General features: G+C 38.0%; 1 protein-coding gene across 2 annotated transcripts in view; it reads left to right on the top strand.

Annotated features, from left to right (window-relative positions):
• Positions 1-1108: 1108 nt before the first annotated feature.
• LOC116313424 (zinc finger protein GLIS1) overlaps positions 1109-10545 on the top strand; it is a 61443-nt gene continuing 52006 nt past the window's right edge. For both annotated transcript variants that reach the window (XM_031731126.2, XM_039602855.1), the window contains exon 1: positions 1109-1242. The gene's annotated coding sequence lies outside the window, so the exon portion shown is untranslated. The remainder of the gene's footprint in view (positions 1243-10545) is intronic.

The following is a 10545-nucleotide window of genomic DNA, read 5'->3' as shown; positions in this document are numbered from 1 at the left end:
CAGTTTTGATCCTAAGGAAAAAGAAATGCTCTCGTACTTTCCTTTTAAAATGAAAAGCCACCGTCCAGGAGCAAATATGGGTGAATTTACCTGAAGCGAACGTAAACAGGCTACAGCAGTCTGAGAGTGTAGTATAAAACTGTGTTCCTTTTGTTCTTGATCAGCCAAAGGGGACAATTTATTTACAAGAACTCCATCCTTACCAATCAGTGTAAAGTTTCTTATCTTATATACCCCAAAACAGGAGCAGATAAAGTAGGTCAGTATGGTACAATGATGTAGCCCAGATTTGTCCCACACACAATATCAATTTTGTTAATATTATTCTTTTTGAGATTAAAATCATTTTTTTTTAGATAAGTCTCAAAGTGCCATTTCAAGAAAAAAGTTAAAATAATTGTCACCCTTGTTCAAGATTAAACTTGAAATATTATTTCAACTTTTCTTTCAAAAATACTATCCCAGAATAGTACTTCAAGATTTATCTCTATTTTTTTTTAACTTGAGTTTCTAATCCAACAACAATAGAAAAAAATATTCTAAATAAAAACAACTTTCTTGTTTCTTCTGCTGAAAAATAAATTCTTGATTGTTAGACTATGTTGACATTTTTGAGTGATTATCTCAAAGTTTCAACTCAACAACACAAAAATCCAAGTTCTTTTCTTAGGAGTTTGGATTAGTAAAGGTACATTTTGAGAGACCGAACCTGAAATTCTGACTTACAGAGGGCTTTTTTTTTTTTTTTTTTTTAATTCATAGGTGGAAACAAGCTTCCATACATACTGGCTGCATGGATAACATAAAATGAAAGCACTTCAACATTTCTCAGTTTTATTAATATTTTCCCTCTAACTCAGATTGGGGGCCAATCATATTTAGAGTCACCACATATCCCCCCTCTGGACACGCCCCTGATCTAAGTCGTTTTTATAAACCTTTTTTTTTTTTTACTCTTTTTACTTCGTTCCTTTACTTCGTTGCTCACTGTTAAAACACTACAGACTCAATGAGCGCTTCATACGCAGCATTATGAAAGTGTTTTAAAAGCAGTAACAGATGCTTACAGACGTATATTAGCTCACGTCAAGGGGAGAGAGTTCGTGAGTGCGCGCGCGGGCAGCTAAGCAGCTGCAGCTCGTGAGCCGAGAGCTCTGCAGTGACAGTGGGAAGTACAATCCGCGTGCAGTCAGCGCAAGGCAAAGACCTACTGACAACAAGCTGATGAGTGGACACCACACGGTAAGAACAGCTGGCCTGATGTGACTTTACTGCACTTTTATCAAGTTTTTTTTCACGATTTTTTTCTCTGTCATGGAGTTTAACGCGTTAGCACCTGGTTTATGTTGTGTGTTGAATGTAAAAGTTTGAAACAATATGATGTGTTTTCTCCTAACGAAACCCCCACCAACTAAGAGTTTCTGTAAATGGACTCCAGCTGATGTATGATGGATGCAAATGTACAGTGACCTGTCAGGAGTTTTATGATAATTGAGGAAACCCATCGCTGGGTGGAAGAAAATAGTTCCACGCTGTCCTCAAGAAATGTTATTATCAGGTCTAATCTTACCTCCATATCTTGGATTACACAAGAACTTATTCTGATTGTGCAACAAGCATTTGAGGAAGGCAATTAAGAGCTATACACTATAGTGAGCTCATGCCCAAATGGTTCCCTGTGATAGTTTCCCTCCTGTTACTTATGGGACTCTTCCTTTCCACTCCTCTGCAGTCTGCTGATTTATGTAATGTAGCTGGAATGAAAAGTGCTGCGCGGGGGGTGGAAATCTGGCTTACTGAGAGGCAAACAGATGAGGAGGCTTGTTTTAATCATTAGTCTTATGGTGTCACTGACATGCAGCTTGTGCTGGGAATTCATGGTTTTGAGATGTACATTGAGATGGGGAATCACTGATAATTTATTAACTTAATTTAATGTTATATATGTGACTCTTAAAGGAGCAATAAACAAGATTTTGGCTTTTTCACAAAGCACTAAGTTACTTTAATATGCTTTTGGGAGGTTAATCAGGTTGTTGGTCAACACCGATGACTCACCGATTATTTCACCAGATGCTCAGATTGTTTGTTCAAGTTCTCACATGGACCATGGTGCTACGAGCGGGAAATCAGCAGCAAGCCAAGGTTTGTTTCTACCTAAAGTATTTGCTTGGCCTGACAGTTGTGCTGTATGTTCGCCTCAGTTTCTCACCGGGGAGAGAAAATAACAATAACATTTCAGTTTTAGTGGATTGTTTTCCTATTGCCGGTTTCAAAATGTAAACGGCAGATTCAAAATGTGTCATTGGGTTACAACATGGCTGTAACCCAATTCCTGAGAAGCCCCCTCTGATCCCCAGTATATATTGAAATGTCATCATTTCCCTTAGGAACTGAGAGACCAACGAGCTTTGTAGTTGGAATAATATGTTGGTTAATGAATTGTTGGCGATATCATTAATTACCTCTGCTGAATGGGTTATGGTATTGGTTTCTGTTTGTTAGGAAGATTACTTATTTGCAGGGTTTTTTTTTTTTTTTTTTAGTGAATCCAGTTCGGGATACACAGACTTTTTTAAAAATATAATTATTTAACATTGTGAGGTTAAAGGCAGTGGGAATTTCATATAATATCTTTGCAAACATCAAGTGTTATTAATACAGATTAATAAAGATGAGAAAAGGATATGTGGGTCCCGATATCCTTCTGATCCAAGGACTCCATTCATGCATTTCATATTGGAGACCTTCTTGAGCTGTAGCCTGGTGTAATTTGATGCTACTCTCTTTAAGAATTGATGTTTAATAATGCAGCAAGGTTTGTTTTTTATAAAGAATACAGTTCCCTCTCAAATACATTACTTGAGTTCTTTTCTTTGCTCGCTGTCTTTTTTTAGTGATAATATCTGACTTCATGCTGCTGTTTTAAATGTTAGACCTAAAGCAGAGATTAATGCACTGGAAAAACAACTTTTTAATCACAACACGTCATTATATTCAGAAGTCTTGGGCAATTCTTCATGTCATGTCATGTCATTAATGCTGTCACCATCAGTTTTGTATTTTCTTTTCTTTTTTTGCCCTCAGATTTAGAATGAAATTATGCTCTTGGATTCAGGAAATATTGATGCAATCTTTACTATTTTCTGACCTTTTTATATAAAAGAAAAATGTTAAAGGCAAGAAAAAAGTCCCCCAAAGCAAAAATGCATTAAAGATTTTAGATTGTTCCTTCCTCACATCCTTATTGTTCTCAGCCAGTTTCGAAAGTTCATCACCTACAGATTTTCCAACAAGGGATGCACAGATCTAGCCTTTGGGTTAAGATCCGATGTTGATCTACTCTTGTTCTTTAGCCTTTATTTATATAAAGGTGTAGAGTGTGGATTTCCAGGTGAGCTCACATTAGTCCCATCTTAACTCAAAACACTGTCCTGTGTTAGTGACAATCTGTTCTACAACACTAGAATAGATTTAGCGGATCCCTTGCCTTAAAACAGGACCTGTTTAATTACGTCCTGTGTTTTACTCCTTCGCTCTTCCCACACCACTGCTACAACATGGTAGAAACTAGCAGCTAGTTTGGAGCTATTTCACACTTGTTACAGCAACAGCTTTTATTTGTATGTTTGCAGCACTTTGGGATTTAACCACAAGCTGTTAAGTCAGCTAAGTAAGGTCAAGTGAATTGACACAACTGAAAAGTTCCACTGACAAATCTTTTCTTGATAGTTTCGCTCTCCTGCTAGCTTTCACTATTGCTATGTTCGGCTTGACGCTTTAGAGAAGCTTTTATTGCATTTATGGTAACATAGTGTGTCTTACTGTACCCTTAGTCAAGGTGTCAGTATCGTATCGGAACGGGAAAAAGTTGCATTCATGCATGTTTGTTTACTTGTTTATCTGACGTTTTGTTTATCTGATGTGCTTCTGTTGATTTCTGAGCCAAGTCAGGAGATGTATAGCTAATATTCAAAATGTGTCCTTCTTTATCTTTTTAAGATACAACATTTTAATACAAACAGAACATTGAACATAAACACAACAACTAAAAGCAGCAACTGGAAAAATTACAATAGCTAAAACAACATAGATAATTGAAAACCAATCTAGGAGAGTGTTGCCAAAATTGTGCAAAGCTGCCTTTAGCGGCGGCTTTTAATGTGGCATTTTCCCAAAACTGTAAACACAAAAAAATTCTTGAAATAAGTTTGTTGTAATGCAGTCAGTTACTGCTCCTCTTTTGATCATCTAATCTTGTTCCACCCACTTCTCTAAATTTGCGTAAAACCAGCTGATGGGAAAAACCTGCTAATTCAAATTTGTCTATAATCTGATCAGATTTTTACTGGGGGGGAAAAAAAATGACTAATGCGATTCCCTCTGGTGGCCATTAGAGGTCTTTCAAAGTCATACGCTTTGTTTCGAAAGCCCTCTTAATACTTGTGTTTACATTACGTAGGGAAGGATGACCTAATGTATTTAATTAAGAGTTCAAAGCTGCAGCGAACCCTGGGTCATATGGGATGAATTAGTGTTAGGCAAGAATTTAATTTGCTTTTTCATATATAAATATTTGTTTCCACGTCTTTGAAAAAACAGCCTGGAGTCTGAATTTGTCACATCCGATCTCATGCTAGTTCGAGCTGTTGTTTTATGACAGAGCATGTTGATGAAATGGGTCGTCACTTGTTTTTCTCAGCTGCCCAACCCCTGCATACCTTTCATGGACATTAACAGTGATTGCCCTAAAAGCACAGAGTCATTTTGGTTTCGTTCAGAAATATTATTCCTGGCCAGAGGTGCGTTCTCTTTTGCAACACCCAAGGGTGACACAGCTGGGTAATACAACTCGCTTCAAGTATCAGAGGTAACTGTTTCAACATTGTTTCTGGTGTTTATTAACTGCGGGCTAATGTCTTTTTAAATCATGTTTACTTGGGAAATTATTTCAACTCCCAGAACTTTTCTTCTTTGCGCAGTCCAGTGAATTAGTGGGATTATAGGAGTTCCAGTTAATTCAAGGAGGGTACTTTATCTCTAAATGACAATTATAAACCCCAGATTCATGCTCGAGGTTATTTTCACAGCACATGAAAACAGATTTATTAAAGAAATGTGTGCGGGAGTGTATGAATGTATCTATAGTCTCTCTGGTTTAGAAATGAATCCAGATTGTGTTGCAGGGAAAGGCTCCTCCTTGGGCTTTGTTGATTTTGTGTTGGACTTGATTGAAACTCAGATACCTTAAATATTTAAATGCATTAGATGTCAATGTTTGAACAAGAGATAAACAGTGAATAATCTCAAAGATGCCTTCAATCACTTTCAACACCATACTGGATTGTGGATTAAAGCTTTTTTTTTTTTAATTCAATTGGTTCCCAGAATTTAAATGGTTTATTATACAAGAGATACTTATACAGGTACAACCCTCTCCCCCTCAGCAGTTGGTAAGCTGTAAAGCAGGGTTTATGCTTTCCATATCTATGAGTCTGCTGGGGTCTATATAGTCCGCTGGGGTCCCAGTCATGTAAATTTTGGAGTTTGGAGACAGTTGGAGTCGGTGGGGATGCCCGCGCAGAATTTACATTACAGTGCACCAACCATGGATCCACCCAGGCAGCAAACTTCCAGTGGACTTCAAAGACTGATGGGCCATCGAGTCTCCAGCTATCCATGTCCACAACAGATTATAATCTAGGCTTCACATATCACTAAAGTTAAAAGGTGGCAATAATGCACCCTGCAGTTTTTTAAGCTACCATTTAAAAACACAAGTAGAGTAAGAAATTATTACTGACTATATTTCCATGGAAGCTTAAATGTTTTTCTTTTTGCCATCCAGAAGTAAAAATTTCAGTTAATTATCTGAAAAGTTTGTCTTGCAAAGTCAAACGTCTGAGAAAATCCATTATCATGGGGGCAGCAGCCAAAGCAAGGACGCCCAGACTTCCTGCTTCTCAGCTACCTCCTCCGGCTTTGGTGGAACACCCCAGCGTTGGCTGGGTCTGCTCTGGGGCCTCCTTATTCTGGTGGGACATGCGCTCACCCACGAGGCATCCTTGCAAGATGCCTGAACCACTTCAGCTGGCTGAGCCCCTCTCGGGTGGTAGAACTCCTAAACCTGTCTCTAAGGGAAAGGCCAGCCACTCTTTCATTTCTACCAGTTGTATATGCAATCTCATGATTTCAGTCACTACCCAAAGCTTGTGAGGGTAAGGACATAGATCGACCCTGCTTAGGGGTCTCAGTCATAGGGGACTTCTAAGAAAATTAAAATTTCTAAGTATTATGTTGAAATTTTGAGATAATTCAAAATTTCAAAGTGGCTTTGCTAGTCAGCTCCATTTTTTTTCTCTTCTCAGTGGTGGAAATAAGCTTCCATAGGCGTCGAACCAGTAAAAAGTTTTTGGTGTGGTGAGATTACATGTTACTTTGTGAAGAGGAGAAACGTCATCAAAAAGTCCTGCCAGGAAAAGCTAGCATGTCCCAATCTGAGAGCAGACGTAGTTAAGGTGCTCTATTGGATTGTGGAGGCCATTTTAGTACAGTGATCTCTGTGACATGATTTGGGCTTTGTGACACCATGCATTATCCTGATGTAAACAGTCATCAGAAGATGGGTTCATTAAAAGGATTGGACGTGGTCAGCAGCAATAATCAGACCTAATTCTGACACTACCATCTGAATTTTATCTCAGAAATCGAGACTTATCAGATGAGGGAATGTTTTTTTTAGTCTTTTGTTGTCCAATTTTGCTCTGGTGTGGTCTTCTGCTGCTGCAGCTTATTTGCATCAAGGTTTGACATGTTGTGCATTCAGAGGTGATCTTTTGCATACCTTGGTTGTAAAGAGTTTATTTGAGTTACTATTGCGTTTCTAACAACCTGAAAGAGTGTGCCTATTCTCCTCTGACATCAACAAAGCATTCTCACTCAGAACTGCTGCTCACTGGATAATTTATTCATTTATTTATTTTTTTTGGACCCTTCTTTGTAAACCCTAGAGCTGACTATGTGGGAAAATCCCTGAAGACCAGCAGTTTCTGAAACGCTCAGACCAGCCTGTCTGCCACCAACAATCCTGTCACGTTCAAACTCACTGAAATCACCTTTCTTCCTGGGTTTGATGCTCGGTTTGACCTTCAGGAGGTTGTCTTGAGCATGTGGTCATGCCTAAATGCATAGAATACAATAGAATTAATGAGGAATTAAATTGGCATACCTTCCACAGTGACTGGTGAGTTCCTTTTAGCTCCTTCTAGCTCTGTGTTTGGTCTTCACCAACTTTGAGGAAAATGTCTGGCCTTTGGTCTGGTTAATGGACCACTGTGTTCAAATCTAATCTATGTCTGCCTCTCTTTTGGTCCTTAGCAGGTGGTGTTTAGGGTATTTTTAGGGCTTCATGCTGAATAGAAAGCCGTGCGTGGTGGTCAAAGTAAACCAAAATAATACATCCGTAGGCCGTAAAACCAAAACAATGATTGATCTAACAGATTAAAGCTGTTGGGTAAAGGCAGAGCTGGCAGTAATCCTCTGTGGGAGACCTCTTCCACTTCTACATATGAAAAAAATATAAGCAAGTGCAGTTTAGGATATATTAAGAGTCGACATGAGCTGTAAAACATGTCCCATATTTTAAAGCTCTGTTTTCTTTTGATACAGTACAGTTTTGAAGATGAACACATTTTCATAAAGGATAATAGAATAAAGCTAATTGGTTTATTTCCCATGGGGTCTTCAGCAGGAGGTTGGAGCAGAAGCAGCAAGAGAGCAGAGCAGAAAGTGATTAAATCAATGCAGCAGCAATAAACAATGTCCAAGCAAACAGATTGGTAAATAACTCGGCAACAAAGAGGAACTGTCCTAGAAAAATGACAAAATTATTATGTTAAATTAAAAGTATACTTCTTACAGAGCATGTAGCCACTGCCAGTAGCAACATGATGTGCTGTTTTTTGCATTAGTTTGTGTTGGGACGTGTGCACTAAAGAGAGTAACAGACTCAATGCAGAGGGAGTTGTTGCAATAAAGTTCAAATATTATTACTGGGAACCTCCTAAGACTAACATACAAGCATAACAAATATAGCAGTTAAATTAAAGAGATCTGTCAAAATTAATGATGGCTTGAAGAATCTGCAGAGCGACATATACAGCTTTCATCTACTCCCAGAAGAAAATCAATTTACATTTCTGTGTTTATTTTTTATTTTTATTTTTTCAAAGAAAGAAAAAAGGAGTGTTTCAAAGGTGGCGTAGGGTCTGCTGGAACTGCAGGGAGAAATGTTGAAGTAAAACATGAGTTCTCACTGATGCTTACAAAGAAGAGGGTTGGTAAGAGTTGTTTTGAAATGAATACTCGGAGTAAAGTTAAGATTGTGTCCTGGAACTTGTTAAAAGCATTACTTTAATGAGTATTTTGATGTGCTTTTTTTTTTTTTTCTCCCCCCTTTCTTGCGTGACTGTGCCATATTCATTCCTCAGCATCCAAGTGCAAGAGAGTGAATAAGGTAGAGAGATATGACTCAAACTTTCAGTCCTTTGGGGAAAGCTGTTGTTATTGTTCTAACAGTGTACTCAGTAATCAGTTCATTTCCATATGTGGAAGTAGACACATGCATTTCTTTCTTTCTTTGATGCAACTGAGAAAGTTGTCTTTTCTCGACATATTGTAATTACTGTGTGAAGCTTCCACTCTAAGGCTTAAGACCATCACCTCTATGTTAGGTCTGATAAAGGTAGAAGGTCATTAAACCCTAACCTCCACAGTGAGGCTGTGTATAGTTTCAAATGGTTTCGCACACATGGACCTTCCCGACATCTAATCAAAGTTGCTCGTTTCCAGCCATTTCTGTAACTTTCTGAAGCTGATAATCACGCTGTGATTAGCAAGCTGCGCGGAGCTAAGAAATAAACCAGGCTTCTCTCTCAGCTCTCTTTCAGATGTTACGCAATTATTTCTGTCATTTTCAATGTGAACAATCAAGCGCAACACTATGATTCTCTTCCAGAAAATTCACCATTATCTCTGGATGTCTCCATTGTGGCTTTCTTCATTTTATGATTGCTGGCTTTTCGTTCTGTCTTAGTGTTGCCATTTTAAACAGCTGTAAACACTTCTGACTTCCTGCCTTTTATTGATTGTGTATGTTTTCCTAGCTCACACTACGATTTATTGCTTATTACTCCTACAACTTCTGTATTCACTTTCTTTGTTTTTGACAACACACACACACACACACGCACACACACACACACACACACACGTACGTACTGGGCAAAAGCATCTGGTGTCACAGTATATTTAAAATATAATTTTGATAGCACACTTTAGATAAAATAGCCGTGCACAGCTACAAAGCATGCAGAAATACAGTGAAACGTAACTTGAACTATAATTCAGTATAGAGGTGGGTGATACAGCTTCAAAATTATATCACAATATTTCAGGTAATTTGGGGGAATTATATTTATGATGATATAAGAAAAAAATCCAACTTTCTATCAAGGGTTACATCTTGCAGCCAACAGCATTTGTGCTGTTTGCTACTGTCATTGATATCAGATTAAATGGTAAATGGACTCGATCTTATATACTGCTATTCTACTCTCCCAGAGCACTCTAAGCACCTCATACACACAAGCACTTTTTTTTAATGCTTAAGTGCTTTCTATCTAACATTCACACACATTTATAGTCCAATGGGTGCATTGGAGAGTGGCGGGGGATCGAACCACCAACCTTCTGATCAGTACAACAACTTATTTCAGAGAATGGATGAACTGAGGGGCTGTGCCAACATCCAATAAAATAAAAAATCAAGGATTATTTTGAACTGTGAAGTTGGAAATGAGAATAATAAGTCCCCTTTTAATGTTCATGTTCTTTGCTGCTTTTAAAAAAATATCAACTACATGGCAGCACAAGGAAAGTTTTACATGTTAATGGAAAGTTGGTCAGATTCCTCTAATAGTAAAGAAAAATAAATCTCAGGAACACCTTCAGTTGATACATGAGATGCTGAATGACTGATTGCTTTGAGTTAACAGTATAACAAGCTTGTGGTGAAACTTTTTAAAACATTTTAAATTGTTCTTCACATCCCAACATTTCCAAAGATACAAAATTTGTCAGGCTAAAACTTTGTGAAAAACATGTCGAATATTACCACTTGATGACAGGATTATTTAAAAAACAAAAAATCCCCCAAAACCCCCCAGAAAATTAGGTGTGGATTAAATGGGATAGCTCATGCAAAAATATAAATCATATGAGGCAAATGTGGCACTCCAAAAAACCTCTGTGTAATGATCATATCAGTGCATTGAACAGCTGGAACAGGCTGACACTGTCAGTCACTGGTGAACTGGCTGATTTTACCAACATTAAAGCCACTGAATGGGAAACTAAAGTGGTAAATTGGTCAAGGACAAGAAGATGCCAGTGAAACTGAGGCTATCCTAAACACGACCGCATAACTTTGTCAAACTGTTTATTCAGCTAACTGTAATAGATTACATTATTAACAATATAGTCAAT

Source organism: Oreochromis aureus, linkage group 18 (assembly GCF_013358895.1).
Source record: "Oreochromis aureus strain Israel breed Guangdong linkage group 18, ZZ_aureus, whole genome shotgun sequence".
In the NCBI taxonomy this organism is placed as follows: Eukaryota; Metazoa; Chordata; class Actinopteri; order Cichliformes; family Cichlidae; genus Oreochromis; species Oreochromis aureus.
The sequence above is the reverse complement of the archived record's forward strand: the minus strand, read 5'-3'. Positions and strand labels throughout refer to the sequence as shown.